Source organism: Aethalodelphis obliquidens, unplaced genomic scaffold (assembly GCF_003676395.1).
Source record: "Aethalodelphis obliquidens isolate GAN/ISIS:26980383/991018 unplaced genomic scaffold, ASM367639v1 scaffold43, whole genome shotgun sequence".
NCBI classification, from domain to species: Eukaryota; Metazoa; Chordata; class Mammalia; order Artiodactyla; family Delphinidae; genus Aethalodelphis; species Aethalodelphis obliquidens.
Genome location: NW_020837987.1, coordinates 4,305,809 through 4,328,138, shown reverse-complemented (window position 1 = coordinate 4,328,138; position 22,330 = coordinate 4,305,809). Strand labels below are relative to the sequence as shown.

The 22,330-nt window shown below is 45.2% G+C and overlaps 1 long non-coding RNA gene across 21 annotated transcripts in view; it reads left to right on the top strand.

The window, feature by feature from the left end:
• LOC113605789 (uncharacterized) overlaps positions 1-22,330 on the top strand; it is a 210,530-nt gene that overhangs the window by 178,493 nt on the left and 9,707 nt on the right. For 6 of the 21 annotated variants that reach the window (XR_003427356.1, XR_003427357.1, XR_003427354.1 and 3 more), the window contains exons 1-4: positions 5,520-5,888; positions 6,082-6,249; positions 8,504-9,732; positions 9,996-10,152. This is a non-coding gene — a long non-coding RNA (uncharacterized LOC113605789). The other 15 variants (XR_003427345.1, XR_003427351.1, XR_003427350.1 and 12 more) reach the window with 10 other exon arrangements.

Below are 22,330 nucleotides of genomic sequence, written 5' to 3'. Positions count from 1 at the left end.
TTTTTTATCTAACATTTTTTCTGTCCCAGGATCCCATCCCAGACACCATATCACATTTGGTTGTCATATCTCCTTAGGCTTCACTTGCCTGTTACAGTTTCTCTGACTCGCCTTGTTTTTGATGACCTTCACAGATTTTTTTTTTTTTTTTTTTTTTTGTGGTACGCGGGCCTCTCACTGTTGTGGCCTCTCCCGTTGTGGAGCACAGGCTCTGGGCGTGCAGGCTCAGTGGCCATGGCTCACGGGCCCAGCCGCTCCGCGGCATGTGGGATCTTCCCGGACCGGGGCACGAACCCGTGTGCCCTGCCTTGGTAGGCGGACTCTCAACCACTGCGCCACCAGGGAAGCCCGACCTTCACAGATTTGAAGTCGGGTATTTTATAGACTGCCCCTCAGTTGGAATTTTTCTGATGTCTTCCTCATGATTAGACTTAGGTTGTGGGTTTTGGAGAGGAAGATCACAGAGGTGAAGTACCTTCTCATCATATCCTATCTAGGATATGCGCTCTCACTGTGACCTTGATAACCAGGCCTAGGGACTGTTTGTCAGGTTTCTCCACTGTGTGGTTCCTCCCCACCCCCTTCCCTACGGTGTTCTTTGGAAGGAAGTCATGATGCTTAAGGAGTGAATGAGTGTGCTCCACCTTCTTAGGGCAGCATACATCCATAAATTATTTGGAATTCTTCTGCATGAAAGATTTGTCTATTCTACCCCAATTAGTTATTTAATAATTTATTTATATTAGTATGGACTCATGGATATTTTTAATAATTTAAAAATTATTTGAGTTAAAATCTAATACTAGGTTATTGTTGATCAAACTTCTCCAGTTTTGCCATTGGGAGCTCTTTCAGTTGGTCCCTGTGTCTCTGACATACCTCCATAACTTTGCCTTTATGGAGACTTCCTTACTTTCTAACACTATAAGATGCTCCAGGCTCATCTTGTATATCCCAGTCCTAGAATCAGCCGTTTCTCCAAGGAGCCCTGGATCCTTTTTATTGGAGCGTGATAATAGAAACCAAGATCTGGGCAATAGGTGCATTCGTTGCTACCAGGGTCTTATTGCTTCTAAGGCCTCTCAAATGACAGAGCAAGAAAATATATGTGTGTATACTAACTTGTGTACACACATATCTCTAAATATTTCTAGACGTAGCCATATTTATCTATATTAAGCTAAACGGGAGTTCATACTGATATCTCCAGCTCTAATCTATTACTGCATGGATTATTCTAATCTCCTCCTATTGCTTATATGTAAACTAACACTCCATTAGTGAGAAACCTGGCTCCAGCCATCCACCATCCATTTATGTAATTGTTATATATATTGAGTAGTTTTACAATTGTTAACCCTTACCCAATGGGAAACACCATATCAGCTAGAGTTCAGTATTTACGTACAGTTCCTTTTGCTTTTAGTCCTAAGTCTCCACTCATTTCTAAAGTTACTCTCCCACTCCCTTCAGTGAAGTTACTTCATCCATTGGTAATACAGTTAAATTCTCTTGTCGATATTCAATCCTGGGATTCTCCAACCTCCTAAGTGATTTTTTAAATTTACACAAATTAAAGTTCATTCTTTGCTCTGTAAAGTTCTATGAGTTTGATAAATGCATAGTATCCATTATTATAGCATCATATAGAATAGCTTCACTGCCTTAAAAAAAAAAAATCATCTGTGCTTCATCTTAGTCAAGTCTCCTCCCTCTCCAAACCCCTGGCAACCACTGATCTGTTTACTGTCTCTACATTTTGCCTTTTCTAAAATGTCATATAAATGGAATCATAAAATCTGTACCCTGTTAAGACTGGCTTCTTTCACTTAGCAATAGACATTTAATATTTACCCATATTTTTGCATGGCTAATTCCCTTTTATCACTAAATAGTATTCCATTGACTGGATTTACCACTGTTTATCCTTTCACTGAAGAACATCTTGGTTGCTTCCAGTTTGGGGTAATTATGAATAAATTTACTATAAATATTCATGGACACACTTTTGTATGGACGTAGTTTTCAAATCAGTTGGATAAATACCTAGGAGTATGACTGGGTCGTATGGTAAGACTATATTTCACTTTGTAAGAAACTGCCAACTGGTCTTCCAAAATGGCTGCACGGTTTTGCATTCCCACCAGCAATATACGTTCCTGTTGCTTCACGTTTTCTCACCAGCAATGGGTAATGTCAGTGTTTTGGAATTTAGCCATTCTAATATGTGTGTAGCAATATTGCATTTTTAAAAAATAAATTAATTTATTTATTTATTTTTGGCTGTTTTGGGTCTTTGTTGCTGTGTGCAGGCTTTCTCTAGTTGTGTCAAGCGGGGGCTGTTCTTCACTGTGGTGTGCGGGCTTCTCATTGCAGTGGCTTCTCTTGTTGTAGAGCACGGGCTCTAGGCACATGGGCTTCAGTAGTTGTGGCACAAGGGCTCAGTAGTTGTGGCACATGGGCTCAGTTGCTCCGTGGCATGTGGGATCTTCCCAGACCAGGGCTCAAACCCATGTCCCCTGCATTGGCAGGCAGATTCTTAACCAGTGTGCCACTAGGGAAGTCCCTGCATTGTTGTTTTAATTTGCATTTCCCTAATGACAAATTATGTTAAACATCTTTTCATATGCTTATCTTCTATAGATAATTTTTATTTTTAAATCATTGCAAATCTACAGAAAAATGACAAATACGGTATAAAGAACTTCACTATTCTTGAACAATATGAGAATAAGTTGCTGGCTTGATACCCTGTCACTCCCCAAAACCTGAATGTGTATTTTCTACAAACAAAGACACTCTCCTAAATAACCATAATACATAGCTGAAACTGGGAAATTAACATTGATGCATTACTCACATCTACTCCTCAGACCTTATTCAAGTTTCACCAGTTGTTTCAATGACATCCTTTATACAGAAGGATTGAGTCCAGCATCTTGTGATGCACTTAATTGTCACATCTTCTAGTCTCCTTCGATCTGGAACTGTTTCTACTGTTCCCCAGTCCTTCCTTGACTTTCATGACCTTAATACTTTTGAAGGCTATGGGACAGTTATTTTGTAAGTGTCCCTCAGTTTGGTTTGATTGATGTCCCCTCAGGTTTCGATTCAGTTTTGTATTTTGGGCAGGAAGTTCACAGGGGCTGCTCCTCTAGGTGCATCTTGTCAGGTGGCACCTGATTTCGATTTGTCCCATTACTGATTATGGTAACTTGATTAAGGTGTATCTGTATCTGCCAAGCTTCTTTACTACAAAATTACTCTTTACCTTTGTAATTAATAAACGCTTTTTGTGTGGCAGTGGTGGGGGAGCGGTCTTTGAAACTAAGTAAATATCTTGTTCCTCATCAAACCTCCTCCTACAAGTTCTAGCATCCACTGATGATTCTTGGATGAATTACTCTGCTGGTTGTGAGATGATGCTTTTCTCACTCCATTATTCCTTATATAGTTGGCATTCTGCCATATGGAAGCATTCTACCATTCTCCCCATTTATTAATGTATGGACTCACGGATTTCTCTTTCATTCAGTGGATCATAATGACCCCAGATTTGGCCAGTGGCAGCTCCTTCTGTGTCTGTTTGACATGTTGTATCATTCTTTGGGCACTTCCTTATTTTCTAGCACAAAAAGATATTCCAGGCTCATCTTGTACTTTCCCTGCCCTGCCCTTTTAATGGAGAATGGTATTTAGAAAGCAAGATCTGGACACTAGGGGAACGTATGGCTTTTGGGACGTCATGGCTCCCAGGGACTCTCAGCGAACATGGCTGGGAACAGAGATAGGAAGTAGATGAATGCATATACAGACATGCAAACATACATACACAGTTATACAATACACACACATTTACATCTGCATTTATTTTTATATCTATTTTAATGTATATTGAAAACCATGAATTTACACTGATAACTCCAATTTTCATCTAATCCTAAAGGGTTCTGTTTGTTTGCTAGGGCTACCATAACAAACTACCACAGACTGGGTGGCTTAAACAACAGATATTTAATTTCTTACAGTCTTGGATGCTTGAAGATGAACAGATACGTTGAAGCAAGTATAGTAAATACTAATTGTACCATCTGGGTGGAACATGCACAGGCGTTTACTGTACAATTCTTTGAATTTTTCTGTATATTTGACGTTTTTTACAATAGAATGTTGGTAAGGGAAAGAGTAGGGGCCACTGTGAATAAGAGAAAAAGCGCTAGCTAGCATTCATCTTGTACTACAGTGTGCTGGGCCTTGTGCCAAGCACTGTTACAATCATCTCACTTAATTTTCCCAATAGCCCCATATTATTATTTTCTGGTGCTATTATTTTCTCCATTTTATGGCTAACAAATCTGAGGCTCAGAGAGGTTAAGTCACTCATCTAAGGTAACAATGCTTGTAAACAGAGGCGGGACTCCAGTTCAGGTATGTGTGATTCCATAACTGATGCTCTTAACTCTCTCACATCTAGAGTACCAGCATTCCTGTCCAACCTCCATCCATTTCTTTGATAAAAAGAGAAAGTTAAAACTCAGTAAATGGCTTCTAACGACTCCTTGATTTTTACACTTCTCCACTATGGAACTGTACTTTTATAGAAGGAAAAATAAAGTTCTTATTTAAGTTCTCTTCCTTCAGGGATGGGAGTCTCCCTCCCAGCAACCTTGGCAGTTGTACATTCTTTTCCAGGTGCTAAGAAAACTGGTAGTAGTGAGTTGTCATGTTTGCTGTCTCCACTTGTTCTAGCTGGACTCTGAAAGTAAGGTAGGGCAGGCTCTTTTTATGCATGAGAACACTGTGAGGCTCAGAGACTTTAAATATAGTGACCAAGTCACCCAGGATTACGGGACAGGACAGATCTGGCGCTCAAGTCTGGGGCTTTGGACTTGGCATTTCTCTTAACTGGTCTCCAGACTGGTTTCCGTCTAAACCAATCCTGACAATTAAGCAGCACTTGCTCTTAGAGGCCCGCGGTTACCGTGGGTATTTTCCGGGGAGTCGTACTTCTCCATCTGCACTCCTCGCCTGGCTTAAATTCCCAGAAAGCTTTTGAGCGGCGAGCAGGGATCTGAGCCGGTCGTCGATGTGCGCTCTTGGTCACCTGAGCGCCTTCCCAGAAAGGGCTGTTTTCTGTCTAGGTTTCCGTTCTCACAGAAGGCCTGTAAAACGCCTGGATGTCCCATCCCGTGCATCGTTGTATCCCTAGGGAGGCTGTGGCAGAGACCTGGGTGTGCCGATCTTCCCCAGCAGGAAAGGCAGAGAAGAGGCCCCGAGAGGAGGAAATGCTTTGTCAGTGCTCCTCAGGGCTGCAGCCTGGGCGGGGCCGGCCTCCCTCGTGCCCTGACACCCCCGGGGCGGAGCTGGGGGCCCTGCGCGCGCCATCTGACCATTTGACCTGAGCCACTAACCCCAGACCCGCCCGTACTCAGCCGGGCCTTCGTTATGGGCCCGAGTCTCGCCGCCACACAGCTCAGCCCGAGCGCCCCACTTGGAGGCTGCGGCCCACGGAGGTGGAGTGATTGGGCCGGCTGGACGGCCCCACCCGGGGCCCAGAGGCGCGGCGCTCGCGGCCCACGCGGGGCGGGCGGGCCTGGGGTCGTCGGCTGGCGTGCCCGAGGGCTTTCACCAGCAGAGCCGCCGTCCGAGGTTCCGGTCTCCGCCTGGGGCCGCCTGAGCACTGCGGCTTACTGGGCTGCTCGGGATGACGTGGGGGGAGGGGGAAGAAGCAGCTGCGCCGCGGCTGCTCGCGGCCAGAGCCCGAGGCGGGGTCGGTTTCTTGGCAACGGGGCCCCTCTCGGGTCGCGCCCACCCCCTTCTTGGTCGGTCTCCCCTCCCCCATTGAACCTCCGCGGAGTCAGAGCCCCGGGACCCGAGGCGGAGCCCAGGTGTGGCCTGGGGGGGCGCGACTGGCGTGGGAGGGGTGACCCCAGGGCTGCCCAGCTGCGGGCCGGCGTTTGTCCGGCGGGGCTGCGCTGGGGGCAGGGGACCCGGAGGGCCCGAGGTGGGGGCGACAAGTCTGTTTCCGCCCGGCCTCCGCCTGCTCCGGCTAAAACGAGTCTTTCCGGTGGGGCTGCCCAGCCGGGTCCGCCCTCCCTAGCCTCCCGGAACCCGCCCGGAAACGTGCAGTACCCCGCCCGGGCCGAGGGCGAGAGCAGGCCGGTGGGTGGAGCGCTTGGAGAGGCGGGAGAGCCCGGGTCCTGGGTTCCAGCCCGGGCCAGGAGCCCCGGGGCCCCTCTTTCCATTCCGGTGAGTCCCCAGGGCCACCCTGACAGACGGTTTTGGAAAAGCTTCCTGGGTGATTCTGGGAATCAAGGGTCCAAACTAACCTTATTACTTTACAGCTGGGAAAACGGAGGCACAGACTGTCCCAAGGCCGCACCAAAAATTAGCAAACCACGAGGAAGCCAAGGGAAAGCCTATGGGGAGAGACCCGACAGAGACCGGGATTTTTCCCAGGCCCTGAGTCCTGGGGGTCTGGAGTAGACAAGAGGGGCTACGAAGGCCTGGGCGCCCGCTGCCCCGACAGCTTCCCCGAGGGGTGGACCGAGCTGGATCACCGCGACGGCCCCCAACCTCACGAAATTAATGAGGAAGATGCCTTTCTTTCCTCAGTCGAGGAGTAGAGATTCCGTTTAACCTCTGCAGACAGTACGACAGGGACCACTCTCCCTCCCAGCCTGGCGCCAGCAGGAACCCGAGGGCATGTCAACAGGAGCCAGGAACTGGAGGCGAAGCATCCTTCATTTCCTCTGCAGCGGTGGAACAAGTGAGGTCTCCGATTGCCAGAGTCTGGTTTTTCAAAATCATAGCATGCTGGCACCGAAAGCGGGGGTACCCTGAAGGACTCTTTTATCTGCTTAACCTTGAATCAGGCTTGCAATCAGCATTTGATCAAAAAGCTTGGCCAGTTTCTCAAAATGCAAAATCAATCGCCGATTTTACTTTTTTACTTGGCATTTCCTTGGGATAGTCTCGGTTCTGGGGATGAAAGATTATAAACTGTTGTCTTAAATTCTGTCCTGATTAGCATCTTTCCTCAATTCAAGATTTCCCTGGAGCCAGATCTTTGCAGCTTCAGGATTATGACTTTTTTAAAATATAAGTTTGATGAATTTTTATCGGTTCTCTAAATTAGAAACTCCCTTAATTACAGGAGAAAACATTTTCAAAGAGAAAGGGTAGACCTTTAGAACAAACCCGGGAGCAATGCTTCTAAAGAAAATCTCAGGGCAGGCAGGTCCTCAGAACCAAGTGAGATGGTCTTTTCTGCAGCCGTCAGGCCCACCGTTTTTCAGTTAACTCTTGACTAGAAAATAAAGAATAAATGAAGGTTTGCTTAAAGCTGTTCATCCTCCTGCAGAGGATTCTAACTTGAGAGAAAGCATGGTCTTGGTTAAATTGTTTTAAAATTGGGCTTGGGTGGCCAGATGGTAGATGAGGGGAAATTTCCCCTTGTAAAAGTATTTCCAGTTAATAAATGAAGAAAGAAAGAACATCACCATTTTGTATTCCTAATTAATTAATGGATCTAGGCATGATCAGCTATGGCTACTAAGTCTTGAAAAGAGAGAACCCACATGATGTGCTAATGGAAAAACTCAGCACAAACTCTGAAGTCATCTTGACGCTCCTTACAGCCCTGCCCCCACACAAATCAAAGCTGCATCTGATCAAGCCTCATCTGGATCAACAACACTACGGGAACATAATCAAAACTATCCACATCTTGGGAAACTACAAGTGACTCAATTCTTTAATAATTATTTGCAAGGAAAATATTGCATTTAGATTCTAAATCAAATGGTAAAAAGAAAAAAGTGACATTCACAGGACACTTGTAAATTTGAACACCAGTGTGGTATTTGATATTTAAAAAGTATTATTACATTATTTCAGAATGATAATATGGTTACATTTTTAAGTATTTAAAAATATTTTAACATTTTCGATGTATTTTGGAAATATGTGCTAAAATATTTACAGATGATATGATATCTAGATTTTATTTCTAAATAGTTTTATGTAGGACTCTCCTGGTGGCACAGTGGTTAAGAATCCGCCTGCCAATGCAGGGGACACAGGTTCGATCACTGGTCCGGGAAGATCCCACATGCAGCAGAGCACCCAAGCCTGTGTGCCTCAACTACTGAGCCTGCGCCCTAGAGCCCATGAGCCACAACTACTGAGCCCGTGTGGCTAGAGCCCATGTTCCGCAAGAGAAGCCACCGCAATGAGAAGCCCGCGCACCACAATGAAGAGCAGCCCCCGCTCACCGCAACTAGAGAAAGTCCGCATGCAGCAACAAAGACCCAATGCAGCCAAAAAGAAAGAAATTTATTTTTTTTAAAAAAAGATCTAAATAGTTTTATGTAGTAGTAAGGAAAGTAGGTGAAGGTATAGATGGAAACAAGGTTGAATATTAGTAATGAGTACATGGAGGTTCATTTTATTATTCTTTTTTTTTAATGTTTAAATTTTTTTTATCTTTTACTTTTTGCAGGGCGTTTTCAAACTTGGGAACCTGCCTTGAAGCCTGACTAAATTGTCTGGGTTGGAGCTCAGGACGACTGGCCCATGTCTTGCTCTGTGAAATTACACATGTCATTTCTCACTTGTCCGTTCAAGAAACACTATGGAGGACCTTCTGTCTGCTTGAGATTTTGCAATTATGGAGCTGACACTTCAGATTAGAAAATAACAAAGAAGGAAGCCACCAAATGGAAGCATGGAAGGCTTTGCAGAAGAATTGATGTTTGATATGGGTTCTGACAGATGAAAAGGAGCTCCCTGGGTGGTGTCAGTTCATCTTCTATAAGATAAGGTGGTTAGACTAGGTCTACGTGGAGGACCCATTTAATCCTAATAGATTCTGTGGTTATAACCTGCCCGTAATCAACTTTTTCTTCTCTGTGTGTCCCTCGAGGGAGTTGAAAGACCACCATGGACTTCCTGTCATCATTCTTTATTTTGTTAGCTGAAGCAATCCAAATTGAGCTGTTGGTCTTGAGTCTCCCAGTTGTGTTTGGAGGCCAAAGCATTATCATGTTAACCAGTCTGTAACCTTCTTAGGGATTGGTCTCTTGGGCTCATAGATTTATTTCCATCCATCTAGTTCCCAAGGCATTTCACTTAGTTACTGTAGCTATACCAAGCTATACCAAGGCCCAGCCATTTTGATGAGCCATTTGCTCATCAAAACATGGGTGCCTGTAGTTGATACCCTCAGCCTTCCCAACTGCTTTTATCTTCCCTCTCTTCCTGTAGGACATGCAGTTCAATATTCAGCATGCATCCTGGCCTTTGGGTTAATTGTTCATCCTGATACTCTGCCAAAACAGGTCGAACTTTGTGCTTTGATGGCCTTTTCACCCATGTGACATGAACCATCTGTTGGGGCAAAGCTTAAAACAGCAATTGTCATTTGACAAGTAGTTGGCAGTATCACATCTCTACTCTGTTATGGAAAATTATTTTTCTGTTTTCATCTTCTCAGTTTTTGTGGATGTTTGTACTTTAAAAGGACAATTTCTGAAACTTCTGGAGAAGTAAGATAAGACTGTTTAAATTTGGTTGCTATATGTTTGTTGAATGAGTTTGCCTGGGCTATCGTGCTGAGTCTAATATGTTGTCTTTTTAGGGACCTGGCTGCATCTAGCCGTGTGATCCAGAGCCTGGTGGAGGGCTGGGAATGCTAGCAGCTCCTCTAACTCTTACTACTATAAACCAGAGGTATACTTCACTGTGGGAAAAATATTGGGAAATTAGCTGTGATATATTGTATGTTTCCAGTGATTGCTCAAAAGCTTCTTATACTCATTTAATTAGAATAATTTACCTTAATAGAAAACTATAATTTTCTACTTTTTCCAATCAGTTGAACCAATGTGTACTTTTTTTTAACCCACTCAGATGGAATTTATTACACCAAAGCTAATACCCTAAACCTGAATTTTTGTGCTAACCATCATTATAACTGAGCAATTATGCTATAGGAATAGTTGAGACCTCTGCTTCTGGCTCTGAACACCAGCCTGGATCAAACCAAACCTCCCACCTCAAACAAGCAGAACAGCTGGATAATTTAAAAAATCTGTCTGACAGTAAGAACCTGAGAGGGCAAGATCCTGGAGAGAATGGAAACATAGAAAGGTGAGCCTGACATTTGACATTTGTCTTAGCTTGGGCTGCTATAAAATATACCATAGACTGGGTGGCTTAAACAACAGACATTTATTTCTAACAGTTATAGAGGCTAAAAGTCCAAGATCAAGGTGTCAGCAGATTTGGTTCTTTGTGAGGGCTGGCTGGCAGATTGCCACCTTCTCTCTGTGTCCTCACATGGCAGAGAGAGGAAGTTCTGGTGTCTCTTCCTCATCTTATAAGAGCACTAATCCAGGGACTTCCCTGGTGATCCAGTAGTAAAGAATCCGCCTTCCAATGCAGGGGATGCGGGTTCAATCCCTGGTTGGGGAACTAAGATCCCCCATTCCGCGGGGCAACTAAGCCCACACACCACAACTACTGAGCCCACTTGCCTCAACTAGAGAGAGAAAACCTGCACACCACAACTAGAGAGAAGCCCATGTGCGCTGCAACAAAGAGCCTGCAACAAAAAGATCCTGCTTGCCGCAACGAAGACCCTGCATGCCACTACAAAGACACGATGCAGCCAAAAAAAAAAAAAAAAAGCGCACTAATCCAATCATAGAGGCTACACCCTCATCACGCCATCTGAACCTAATTACCTTCCCAAGGTTTCATTTCCTTATATCGCCACGTTGGGGGCTAGGGCTTCAATATATGAATGGGGGGGCACAAATATTTAGTACATAACAGCACTATTTTCCCTTCAAGGCATTTACCTCTTCACTGCCTCTTCAAGGCAGTGATTTCAGTGCTAAGAAGCTGAGCAAAGCTTTGGCAATCTCAGAGAGGCCCTGGTAATATCCTAGGCTTTTGGTTAGGACCTTTGAAAGGTTATACCAGTAGTAAGGGCAAATCAAAAAAGGACCAACTCTCACAAAGGTACAGCTTTGACTCAAACCAGATTAAGATGGTCTGCCTCTATACTAACTGCATTACAAAGCAAAAGAAAATCTCTGGAGAAACATAGCATCATCCACAATACCACATTGATTCTATAATTTTTCATGTACAACCTGTAGCTGTTGATCAAAATTTACTAGGCATACCAGGAGACAAGACCAAGTCACCCTAAACCAAGAGAAGAAATAGTTAATATAAACTGACTCACAGAAATCCAGTTATTAGAGTTATCAGATATAGACAAATATAGATAGAATAACCTCTGATCAATACATTCAAGGGGATTAAAGACAAAATGGAAAATTCCAACAGGTAATAGAAGTATATAAAAAAAGAATCAATAGAAATTTTATAACTGAAAAAGTGTAATTAAAAGTAACAGGTGAGTTCAAAGAAGATTAGACACAGATGAAGAGAGGATTCGTGAATTGGAAGATAGAAAAAAATATCCAAAGTGATGCATCAAGAGACAAAAGAATGGAAAATACAGAAAGAGTATGTCGTATTTTGGACATAGTGAAAAGGTTTTAACATAATTGTAGTTGAAGTCCCAGAAGAGGACAGGGAGAGAGAGAATTGAACAGAAGCAATATTTGAATAGATAATGGCCAGGAATTTTCCAAAGTTGTTGAAAGACATAAATCCACAGATTCAAGAATCCTTTTAGAGCCCTAAGCAGTATAAATATAAAGAACATCACACTTAGACACATCAGAGTAAAACTACCAAAAATCAAAGAATAAGAGATAATCTTAAAAGTAGCCAAGTAAAATGACAGATTACCTTCACTGGAACTGTCATAAGACTTAGTGCTAACTTTAACAGAAACCATGAAAGCCAGAAGACAATGAAATAACATCTTTACAGCACTGAAAAGCTAATCTAGAATTTTTTAGATGGGATCTTCGTTGTGGCTTGTTGGATCCTTAGTTTTGGCATGGGGAGTATTTAGTTGCAGCATGCAGGTCTTTAGTTGTGGCCTACAAACTCTTAGTTGTGGCATGTGAGATCTAGTTCCCTGACCAGGGATCAAACCTGGACCCCCTGCATTGGGAGCATGGAGTCTTAGCCACTGGACTACCAGGGAAGTCCCTGGAATTTTTTAACCAATAAAAATACTTATCAATAATGAAGGTTAAATGAGGTTATTCTTAAAATGGACAAAAAACAAGAGCATTTGTTACTAGCAGATATCTACTAAAAGAAGTACTAAAGGAGATTCTTTTAGGCAGAGGGAAAATTGTCATAGGTGGAACTTTAGAAATGCCAAAAGGAATGAATGTAGAAAGCTGCAGAAAGAGAAAATAAGTGGGTAAATCTGACCAAAATAATATCTTGTGGGGTTTTAAATACATATAGAAAAACATTTTAACAATATATATATATATAAGAATAAAAATGTATGATAGCAATAGAACAAGAAGTGGGAGGGGAGTGAATAGAGTTAAGATGTGTTAAGGTTCTTACACTGTTCAAGAACTAGTAAAATTACGAATCTTTTTTTTTTATTTTAATAAATTAAGATGCATTTTATAATGTCTCAGTGTGCTTGGGCTACCATAACAAAATAAGATCGACTGGATGGCTTAAACAACAGAAATTTATTTTCTCACAGTTCTGGAGATTGGAAGTCAGAGATTAGGTTGCCAGCATGGTCAGGTTCTAGTGAGGGCTCTCTTTATGTTTGTTTGTTTGTTTTCTTTGCAGTACGTGGGCCTCTCACTGTTGTGGCCTCTCCCGCTGCGGAGCACAGGCTCCGGACGCACAGGCTCAGTGGCCATGGCTCACGGGCCCAGCCGCTCCACGGCATGTGGGATATTCCCGGATGGGGCACGAGCCCGCGTCCCCTGCATCGGCAGGTGGACTTTCAACCACTGCGCCACCAGGGAAGCCCTGAGGGCTCTCTTTAGATGGCCCACTTCTCCCTTTGTCGTCAGATGTCAGAAAGAGAGAGAACTCTCTGGTGTTTCTTCTTATAAGAACAGCAATCCTATCAGGTCAGACCCTTATGACCTCACTTAACCTTAATTACTTCTGTAAAGGTCCTGTCTTCAAATACAGTCACACTGGGGGTTGGAGCTTCAACATATAAGTTTGGTAAGGGGACACAATTCTGTCCATAACATAATCTCTAGGGTGTGTATATATATATATATATATCTCAAGCTAATACTAAAGGGATAAATGATGTGAAAATAATTACTTCAAAAGAAAACAAAGAAGGTGAGGCAAATAGAAAAAGAAATAGAAACATTGTAGATTTAAACGTAAATATGAGGGAATTCCCTGGCAGTCCAGTGGTTAGGACTTGGTGCTTTCACTGCCATGGGCCCAGGTTCAATCCCTGGTCAGGGAACTAAGATCCCGCAAGCCATGCGTCGTGGCCAAAAACAAAACAAAGCAAAACAAAACTAAATATGTTAGTAATTAAATCAAATGTAGATGAACTAAACATTGCCATCAAACTACAAAAATTGACAGACAGGATAAATAACGGAAAACCAACTACATATTGAGACACACCTTAGGCATGAGGATAAGAAAGGTATAAAGTGCAAAGATGGGAAAAAATACTCCATGCAAACAATGACTAAAGAGGTTGTTGGAAGGCAGAAATATCAATATTTCTAATGTGACCTCACAAATTTGCCACTATCGATAACAGTTAATGGAAAATGTATTTTTCTGAATTTTATTGGATCAAATTGATTGTTCTCATGTCTTTGAAACTAGTCATTTTCTTAAAGCAGGATCACACTCTGACATACCCACATGCCATCCGTATTCAAAGAGTCAGGTGCCAGGAGCCTCCTGCCATCCTGAAAACCATTCTGTTGAGTCTGGCAGTCTGTGTGTATGTAGTGTGTAGGCATTCGAAGCTTTCTTTCCATTCACCCCAAGTTTGTTGAGCTTTGCCAAAGGTCAGGTTCAGTGTTGGGCAGTGCCTGTCCTAGTGGAGCTCAAAACTCCAGAGAGAGATCGGCATGTGTGGATAGGACCCCCAAATATCTGAATGTGCACTGTAGCAAAGGCACGGGAACCTGATGAGAAAGGGACTCATTCTTCCTGCGGAGTTCCTTTCTCCCTTCCTCAAATATTCATTGAGCACCTACTATGTCCCAGGCTCATTAACATGTTTTTTTTTTTTTTTCTGACCTAAGACCCATATTCTTGCCAAAAAACTATGTCATCTTTTTTTTTTTTTAAAGTGGGGAAGATTTTTCTCCCCAGTCAGTGAATTTTGTGAAATATCTATAAATTAACAGCAAACGGGCAAATACAGAGGCCGAGGCAGGAAAAACAGGAAAGGAAACCAGCACTTATAGAGCCACCATTGTTTGTTCTCTCACTGATCCCCATAATAACCTAATTTGGGAGGTGTGGATACCCTTTACAGATTGGAAATTCAGGCACAGAGAGGTTAAGTAACTTGCTCTAAGGCCCCAGCTTACAAATTGAGGAGCTGATCTATAGACACCAAGTCTTTTGACTCCTGGTCCAGTGTTCTTCCTGTACCAGGCAGCTGAGTAATAGGTGTCCTAGAGACCTTCTTCACTCGCGGAGCCCCTGGGCTTGGGGGTGGCGTTTGTGAAGCAACGTGAGGAGCCTGGGGGAACACATTTCAGCCTCTGTGTCTGCTATGCTCTCAGGTTGAAATGCCCAGCTGTCCCACGTGGGGTTGGATGCTGGTGCCTCCTCCACCCACTGCGCACCCCTTGGCCTCCCTATATTTGGGACTTTGCATCAGCCTGTCATCTACTGACAGGTAATAAGATAGAGCATTTGAAGGTGGGTGAAGGCCTTTGTCTTTGTGGGTGATCCTCTCGTCATCAGGGTCCTAGCATTTTCTTGACAGTTTCCAGAAGGTTCTATACTCATTAAGAACTGGCATTTGCATAGATGGCTCTGGTGCAAGGTGTTCACCTAGTCCTTTGGGCCAATAGTGTAGCTTCAGAAGCAGACAGGAGAAAAGCAAAGAAAAGACTATTCACAGGTGTCTTAGTCTGCTCAGGCTGCCTTAATAAAATACCATAGACTGGATGACTTAAACAACAGAAATTTATTTTCTCAAAGTTCTGGAGGATGGAAGTCTGAGATCAAGATGCCAGTATGGTCAGGCTCTGGTGAAAGCTCTCTTCCTGGTTTGCAGTAGACTGCCTTCTCACTGTGTCCCCACATGGCAGAAAGAGTGAGCTCTCTGGTATCTTAATAAGACCACTAATCCCATCATGAGGGCCCCACCCTCATGGTCTCATCTAACCTAATTACCTCCCAAAGGCTCCATCTCCAAATACCATCACATTAGAGGTTAGAGCTTCAACATGTAAATTTTGGGGGACACTGAAAGTCCATAGCCATTGGTTTTGTGCCTTTGGGCAAATCTCTTCATCCCTTACCAGTGTAATGGGCATATTGTGATTCCAAAGGGGTAGAAAGTAAGAGCCCCTGCCCTGCTGTCTGTTCTTTCCCCTTTGTCTTTTCAGAAGCCCTTTGGCAGCTTCACAGCCAGGGCTCAGGAGGGGCCAGTCTCCCTTACTGAGAAAAATGACCCCAAGCACGCTACATGCAGTTTCTCCAAGTGAGTTTGGAGGAGGCGGTTAACAGATGTCTCAGGTGGTGTTGAGCATGTGTCTAGGCACCTGGCAACCTAAGGAAGGTGGCTGCTGTTCCCATCTGAAGGTCAAATCATTAAGCAACCTTTATATCTTTCACAGGTTTCCCAATTAGCTTGTTTTTAAACCTCCAAAGTTTGAACCTTGTAAGTTTATCTGCTGAAAACGAAGATGCTATAGAGGCTGTTGCCCCATTTTCCCTTGGATGGACTCAGTCTCCCTGCCCCAGCCCCACTCCCTCTGGTCCTCAGGAGAACCCAGCTACTAGATCTTTCTTTTGGGGACCCAGCCACCTAGTTTCTGGTAGGACCTCACCCTGTGTGCTCTAGGGTTCCAAGTGGAGGCTCAGACACCCAGCCCAGCCCTGCCTCAGGTGCTGGGCCTGCACCACGAGTCCGAGTGGGGGAGTCTAAGCCTCAGTGCTCCTGACAGGCTGAGGACTCCTGCTGTTTGACGTGTGGCAGCTTCTGACCAACCTGGACCTAGACTTTTCCCTTGACTAAACTCTAATCCTAGCTTCTGATTGGTGACACCCCTGTCCCCATTGCCTGGTGCCCCTGAACCACTGCCGATGCTTCATGGCTTTGCTGGCTACACCTCTGTGCACACACCCTTCTCCCTAGGACGTGAGCAACTGTCCTGGGTCTTCCTGAGACCTGCTTCCTCCCTCCCCGCCCTGTAGGGGTTCCTCTGTGACCACACCTGCCAGGTGGCTTGTGAGGAGGCCAGTGACGCCTCCAGGGAGGGCAGCTAGGGTGGGGCAGTTCAGCAAAGCTGGGGGGTGTGGATTGCTCTGTTGTGGCCTAGAAGCAAGGTTTTGTAGAATTGCCCCGTAATGCATGCTCTCCCAGTCCCTGAAGCTTCACAGTGAGAAGATGGATTCGCACACAGCTTAGTAACAAAAACCAGCATTTCCCCTTCTGACTGCTCAGCTTTGACAAAGTGGCACCAAAACAGCTGGATTCAGCTGGCCCATGTCAGGAGGTATTCTGGGGCAAAACCGGGACTTCACGTGTACTCTCTTACTTAGCTCTCACAACCACCCTGTGGGGCGCATAGTGCTGTCTGAAAACCGAGACTCAGAGAGGTTAGGTACCTTGGCCATGGTCACACAGCACATCCATGACAGGGTACTATTTTAAACCAGACCTGCTGAGGCCAAGGTTCACAGGGCACTAGGCTGGTGTGTACCTCTTCTGTTGCTCCACACAGGGCAGGCTCAGGATAGGGGTGGGGAACTGACATTTGCAAAGATATGTAGTCTTTTCTTCTTTGGAAAAGTATATCACTCTGCAACTCTTCAAATATGACTGCATTGCACAACTTGGTAGACCTCGACAAATGCAGAAGGGCCGCAGCGGGAGCGCCCTGGCAGGTTAACAAACCAGTGAAGTCAGTAGGTGACGTTCTCACCCTGCATAGGTACCTGGAGCTGCCCTGAGCCCCACCCCAGATGGTGAGACTGTGCTTTGATGCCCACCAGGGCTGTGCCCGAACACGGCTCTGGGTAGTTGGCAAGTAAACCTTTGCCTTCACTAAAGTGACCTTGTATCCCAAGGGATACATTTGCTCTAAATAGCACCTTCTGAGACCTAGTGCCCCTTCCTGAAGGGATGACAGCCAGTTTCAGAGAATCCAGAGGAGGGCCTCCTGGTCAGGCCCCTCCTGGGACAGAGCAGAAATCTCCACTCAGCAGCTGGTAGAACCAACTCACCCCTCCTTCCCTCGACTGCCCAAATGCCCTTTTTTGCAGAAAGGGCCCCACATCCCAAGCCCTCTGACCGCCAGCAGCCACATGTAACCAGCCACCACTCACAGCTTCCCGGTCGCCCCCATGTCAGGCGCTGGGCCAGGCTCCCAAACAGCGGCCAGCCTGATGAGGTGGTGGCCGGGGGTGGCAGCTGTGGCTGATTGAAGTCCCCATTTCCCTTGTACAAAGGCAGCATAATTAATCAGGCAGTAATGAATTCAGGTACCACCAGCTTGTCACCTTGAGAGATAGCTCTCTGAGAGGGCTGGAATTCACAGGAGACAATCAGGTCACCATTAGGATTTTTCAGTATTAAATATTAATATTAAGTGGAAGATGTATTAGAAGTTGACCAAACTTTGGTCTGTTGACCTTCAGGAACCCCTGCCCCACTTTCTTTTCCTCTCTCTCCCTTTGGCTCATGGGGCAGGGACACCCAGGGTGGGTGGACCTCTGGCTGAATCTGGTCCTCCACCTGAGGCTTTCTGAGCTCAGGGATGACTCTCCCCTTGTGTACCTGTTACTCAGCATCCTCTAAAGTGGGGCCATGGGGAGGGGGAAGGCGGGCGTTCCCCTCAATGAGAATTCGGGCTGTCCAGCGCTCTGCCTGCAGCAGCTCAGGCGATGGACCAGGGTGCGTGTGCTGTGGAGTGGGTGTGGGTGTTGGGGGGTGCTGGATGCTGTGGCTGGGCCCTGGTTTTACTGACCTGCACTCTTCAGCTTCCAGGAGCAGCCAGCCCAGGAGTGCAGCAGGGCCCTCAGCAAAGCAGGGATGTCTATCCAAGTTCAAATCCCAGTCTTCCCGGGGCTACACTGGGAGGTTTGGAGCAAGCTGTGGAACTGGGAGTTGGCATCTGTCAATGTAGTGGGATTAAACAAAGTGATGGTCACGGGCCACCTTGCCTATGGCTTGCACACAGTAGGCCCTCAGCTGTGGAAGGCTCCTGCGGGTGGGGCCCATAGAGCCCCAAGCTCTGGGCTGAGGCCAGGCCTGGGACTAGCCCACTGGAGGCTGACAGCTCCAGATGGAAGCCCCAGCTGGCTGTGGGGCCCGAGGTGCTGTGTGTGACAGGGTCCCCTGACTTTAAAAGGGGCTCCTGGTCAGTGCTAGCACATGTCACTGCCAGCTTCAGCATCAGTGATCCCCAAATGCCGTGGGAATACTGAGAAAGCTTCCAAGAAGAGGTGCTATGTGATCTCTTTTAAAGGAATATGTCAGAGCCACAGTGTGGCCCAAAGGTGCTGTGCCCCCATACAGAGTGGATGGGTGGCTTGAGATCCCATGTGTCCCAAGCACCTGCTGTGTGCTCAAGCAGGAAAGCAAGTGATAGGGTAAAAAGATAAACTTATTTTTTTTAAGTGGGCAAAGAATATGAATAGTCAATTCACAGAAGAGGCTTGGAAATTGATTACTAAAAAAAAAAAAAAAAAAAAAGATGCTCAATCCTGCCAAATCTTAAGGAAAATGCAAGTTAAATGAGGTAGCATTTTTATGTATAATGGAATATTAGTCAAAAAAAATGAAATAATGCCATTTGCAGCAACATGGATGGAATTATACTAAATGAAGTCAGACAGAGAAAGACAAATAACATATGATATCACTTATATGTGGAATCTAAAAAAATGATACAAATGAACTTATTTACAAAACAAACAGACTACAAACTTCAAATACAAACTTACGATTACCAAAGGAGAAAGGTGGGGAGAGGAATTTGGGATTAACATACACACACTATATAAAATAGATAATCAACAGGGACCTACTGTATAGCACAGGGAACGTTACTCAATATTCTGTAATAACCTATATGGGAAAAGAATCTGAAAAAGAATGGAGATATATATATAACTGAATCACTTTGCTGTATACCTAAAACTAATGCAACATTGTAAATCAACTATACTCTAATATAAAATAAAAGTTAAATTTTAAAAATGAGGTAGCATTTGTCACTCATCAAATGGGCAAAAATTTACCAGTCTGATAATAGGAGGTACTAGTGAGTATGTCAGGATACTGCTCTCAGATGCTACCTATTGCTGCAACTTCTTTGTAGGACCTAGCGGTTTCCTTTACAACTAGAAATGTACACACCCTGAAACCCAGCAATTTCCCTTCTGCTTTACCTACTCTCAAGAAACATGTTATGTGCACAGAGAGAGAATCATCACACCAGGCTTTGTAATAGCAGAAACCTAAATGCCCATCAATATTGAAATGTCTAAATAGATGAAGGCATCTTCACAGCGTAGAGTTTTATATAGCAATTAAAAAAAATTGAGTTGGGCCTATATGTATGCAAATAGATCTCTAAGATGTATTATTGAGTGAAAAAAGTCTGCAGAACAAATACATGTATGGTTTATGTTAAAAAAAAAACCCTCAACAATAACAACTAATACTGCTTGGTTTTAATGGAGTCCCATGTATGTTGCAAAAGCATAGAATAAAAGTCAGAAAGAATATATACAGACTCAGCGGCTACCTTTTAGAAGGCTGAGGGTAGCCGTGGATGATAGGAGTTCAGCGGGGGTGGGGCGGCTTCAGCTTTCTCTGCAATGCTATAGGTTTGGGGGAGGCAAAAGAGTTAATGAACCTCATGTAGAATAGAGGTTAATTTTTAATTTTTTAAAAATATATTTATTTATTTATTTTTGGCTGCATGCAGGCTTTCTTTAGTTGCGGCGAGTGGGGGCTATTCTTCGTTGTGGTGCGCAGGCCTCTCACTGCGGCGGCTTCTCTTGTTGTGGAGCACGGGCTCTGGGCGCGCAGGCTTCAGTAGTTGTGGCTTGCGGGCTCTAGAGCGCAGGCTCAGTAGTTGTGGCGCACGGGCTTAGTTGCTCCGCGGCATGTGGGATCTTCCCGGACCAGGGCTCGAACCCGTGTCCCCTGCATTGGCAGGCGGATTCTTAACCACTGTGCCACCAGGGAAGTCCCTAGAGGTTAATTTTTAAAAGAGTTTGGCTAGGGGAAACAGATAGTGCATCTAGGGGGGTGGTTGGCAGAATACGTGAAAAGCTGAGAGAATGGCTAAGAAGGAATGGGAGAGCGTGTACTATGAGCAAAAGCCCTCTGGGGCTTGCAGAGGGGAGGAAAGAGAAGAGGAGAGTGAGAAAGTCAAGGAGCCTGGACACACAGAAGGGATCACTGGGGAGGGAAGGTGAAGAGCTGGGCTGCTCATTGCTTTGTCCTTGGCCGGGCTGGGAGCATGACCCACAGAGATGTGTTTCCTGATGCTTAAGTTTCCAGCTGTGACAACTAAGGTTCTTCCTCACACCCCTCCTATCCTCCTTTTAAGCTGGAGATCTGTTTCTTCCGCTGCTCAGATAGGAAGTTTTGATTATTTTTGCATAAGGACCCAGAATTGAAAATCAGTGCTCCTGCTACTGACCCCCCATCATCCAAAGGAAGTGGGCTCTGGTCCTGGGCACACTTTTGCTGTCCAGGGCTTCCCAGCAGGACTGGAGACCTGCTTCTGCCCATGGCTGTGTGGATGGGGAACCTGCTTCTCCTGGGTCATGCTCAGGGGTCCTCAGGCTTACGAGGGGGTGGTGTGGGAGCCTCAGTTGCAGCCACCTGGCCAACCTTCAGCCCTGGGCTCAGCATCCCTGCACAGAGCTAGGCCAGAGAAATGCAAAAGGAAGAGTAAAACCAAACTCACCTCCCAGGCTCCACAGTACGCGGGCTTTGGAGTCCGATCTGACTTCATATGCCAGCTCAGCCCCACGGCCAGCGTGTATAACTTTGTGCAACCTCAGATTTGCCATCAGGGTTTCTGGGCACTAAGCAAAATAAAATGTGTCAAGCCCTCAGCTCCATAATGGCCCCCAGTATGTGATAGTGGTAGTTGAAAATAACGATGCTAACGATACAGCTCCTCCTGTCTCTTCAAGACTTTTATCAGAACAGCGTACTATGTTTACGTACTATGAATGTGGGGACATACTTAGAATAGTTTATTCTAGTGTGATGAACAGGAAAACTGTGTTTTAACTCAGTAAGTCTTTCCCATCCTGGGTTTTGTAAAGTTGGAGTTTCACTGTTTCAAAAAGCTCTAGTGAGCCTGGATTGAGAAGGGTCAGCAAAGAAATTGCTTCCAGCTGTCCAAGGGAGGCTTGTTGGGAGAAATGTCAGCTCCTCTGCCATGTTGGCTGGTCCAGGTGGGACCCCATTCAGCTAGGGAGGCACCCATCATTCCCCACAGCAAGGCCAGGACCAGGGAGAGGTGAGTGAGGCAATTGCCTGGGGGCAAAATTTAAGGAGGTGCCAAAAAACTCAGTAGTCAAGATAAATAACATTTTACTGCAATATATGTTTAATAAGAATTAATGCAGGGACTTCCCTGGTGGCGCAGTGGTTGAGAATCCACCTGCCAATGCAGGGGACACGGGTTCGAGCCCTGGTCCAGGAGGATCCCACATGCCACAGAGCAACTAAGCCCGTGCACCACAACTATTGAGCCTGCGCTCTTAGAGCCTGCGAGCCACAACTACTGAAGCCTGTGTGCCTAGAGCCCGTGCTTGGCAACAAGAGAAGCCACCCCAGTGAAAAGACCATGCACTGCAACGAAGAGTAGCCCCTGCTCGCTGCAACTAGAGAAAGCCTGCGCACAGTGATGAAGACCCAACGCAGCCAAAAATAAATAAATTTTTTAAAAAAAGAATTAATGCAAAAAAAAATTATGATGAACAAAATATCACCATTTTACACCCTGGCCTCCAGCCTCATCTTACTGACCCCTTTAGCAGCTGTCAGGGTCCTAACATCCTTCTTGCTGGGTGTCTTGGGCACGGCTAGGTCTGTCCTGGTCTAGGGGAAGGGAACTGGGAAATGGGTTCTGTGACTTGCCTTTCATTCAGCATGGGGAGGAGCTAGGAAACCTTTCTGGACAATTATCTTTGAGTGTGTGTA